The 2,500-nt window shown below is 42.4% G+C and overlaps 1 protein-coding gene across 3 annotated transcripts in view; it reads left to right on the top strand.

Annotated features, from left to right (window-relative positions):
* Positions 1-2,500, top strand: part of LOC143021043 (aspartate aminotransferase-like) — a 26,679-nt gene that overhangs the window by 2,247 nt on the left and 21,932 nt on the right. The window contains exon 1 of one of the 3 annotated variants that reach the window (XM_076178236.1): positions 890-916. The exons of 1 other annotated variant lie outside the window; for it this stretch is intronic. The gene's annotated coding sequence lies outside the window, so the exon portion shown is untranslated. Of the gene's footprint in view, positions 1-889; positions 917-958; positions 983-2,500 lie in introns of those variants that run through there. One more of the 3 variants, XM_076178235.1, reaches the window with a different exon arrangement.

The following is a 2,500-nucleotide window of genomic DNA, read 5'->3' as shown; positions in this document are numbered from 1 at the left end:
CATGGTTTTCTACCTCCCAAAATCATTCTTCTTCTTGTGTGGGGATTTACGTGTATTTCTAATTTTATTTGGTTTTAGGAATGTGTTTTATGTGCATGCGAGGAAACTTGTGACAGAGTGCATGTAGGTACAAGGGCGCGCGTGTGCACACACAGACAGACACACACACACACACACACACACACACACACACACACACACACACACACACACACACACAGGAATGCAGGCGTGCATAGCTTGTTTGTTTCGTGGCTAGCGTTTTGACTTGAACACCACTCATGGTTTGAGAGGTTAGTAGTCACTATAATCCGTCAAAGTTCCTCTTGAGCAAGGAACATTTTGTGTGTGTGTGTGTGTGTGTGTGTGTGTGTGTGTGTGTGTGTGTGTGTGTGTGTGTGTGTGTGTGTGTGTGTTTGTGTGTGCATTTCTGTGTGTATGAATTTTTGTTTGTGTTTGTGTTTGTATGTATATGTTTGTTTCAGTGTACATGTGTGTGCGGAAAATGCGGTTTCCATCACTTGCCAACGTCCTTCCACCAACGTACAGGAGAGCGTAGATTTCACTTTGCCATCCGCACGCCCACATGAGAGACATACTCCGCTACAAAACACCATCGACCCAACAATCCACCATTCAACCAATCAGCACTCGGGACGGGTCACTAAGTCTTTCGCCAGAGTGCTCCGAGGTCCCGACTAGATATCGGGTTCACCAAGGTAAAAGGGTTCATACGGCCTACTTGCTAGCCAATCAGCATCGAGCTTCACCCGCGCCCGGTTGGCCTGATCCTGTATAGATACCTTGACATTGATAACTTTCCGCACTATTCTCCTAACCTCCACTGAAGAAACAACCCGCAGCCTACACCCTGAAGAACTCTCAGATCGAGGCGAAAAACTGAGTTTCGGTGAATGTTAGTCAACAGTTTCCACTATTACTAGAAGATCATTAATCAAGTCGGCATACAACAACACCAAAAGTGAGCTATGCTACTTATCAAAGAGAAATTAATAATTTTATCCAGTCCATATCTACAAGTAACAAGAAGATCTTTCAAAAGATCAAGAATTCCTACCTTAAAATCATCAAAGTATCCAGTGCAGTTGATTTTAATCAGAATTGCCCGAGGGAAAAAACCTGTGTCCAAGAAATAAATAAACAAATAAATAAATTATACATACATACATATATATATATATATATATATATATATATATTTATATATAGATATGTATATACATATATATATATATATATATATATATATACAGTATATACACATTGGAAAATGGTATGTTATAACACGTTTGTAAATGTTCACTATAAACCCACTATCGGAGAAATAATATCGGAAGTACAGGAAAACTGTATATTTCGACTACTATCTGTAGTCCTCTTCAGCACAATGGCTACAAGAAGTTAGAGTACAGGTATAAATGAGGTAGTGAGGGGTATAGAAAAGTGGATGGGGAAAGTGGGGGCATGTAACCTGAGTCCCCCCACTTTCCCCATCCCCTTTTCTGTACCACTCACTACCTCGTCTATACCTGTACTCTAATTCCTTGTAGCCATTCTCCTGAAGAGGACTACAGATAGTAGTCGAAATATACAGTTTTCCTGTACTTTCGATATTATTTCTCCGATAGTGGGTTTATACTGAACACACACACACACACACACACACACACACACACACACACACACACACACACACACACACACACACACACACACACACACACACACGCAGGCCTAATAATAGAAAAACAATCGGCAAGAACATGAACCAAAGATTGAAATCACTAAGTGGGTTAGACTGGGGTTGAGAGGAGAACGTGACGTGAAATTGACGTGTCGTGATATGTGATGTGACGACGGTGTGACGTGACGACGGTGTGACGTGACGTCGGGACGTGACGTGTGACGTGCGATGTGACGTGACGTGCGATGTGACCTGCGACGTGACGTGCGACGTGACGTGCGACGTGACGTGCGACGTGACGTGTGATGTGACGTGTGATGTGACGTGCGATGTGACGTGTGACGTGATGTGACGTAATATGTGACGTGTGACGTAGCGTATGACGTAGCGTGTGGCGTAGTGTGTGGCGTAAAATTTAACAAAGCGGGATTCATATGTTAAACCGAGAATGAAAATTTTTGAAATGCCTGGCTAGTTCTAGGTTTGAAATTATAAATCAACTCACTGACTTAAGTAGTAATCGGCCTATAGGTCCCAAAGTGTCTAGACCGAAGGACATTTGGATTGCACAGATAACAGAAGATAACACCGATTATACAATTATTCCGGTTATTGGAATGCAAAGGATTTTATGTTCAAAATTAGTCTATTATAAACAAAGGCAAGACTTAATCGAGGAACAAAGAAGGTAGGGTGCTTACCGCAGGATAGATCCAATCCCGGTATGGGACTAGGTTGCGAGAATTCCGGACGGCAGAGAAGTCGCTTCGACGACCTACTCCTACTTTTTTCTCC

The sequence above is a fragment of the Oratosquilla oratoria genome, chromosome 41 (assembly GCF_046742065.1).
Source record: "Oratosquilla oratoria isolate Oo_2021 chromosome 41, ASM4674206v1, whole genome shotgun sequence".
Lineage (NCBI taxonomy): Eukaryota > Metazoa > Arthropoda > Malacostraca > Stomatopoda > Squillidae > Oratosquilla > Oratosquilla oratoria.
The sequence above is the reverse complement of the archived record's forward strand: the minus strand, read 5'-3'. Positions and strand labels throughout refer to the sequence as shown.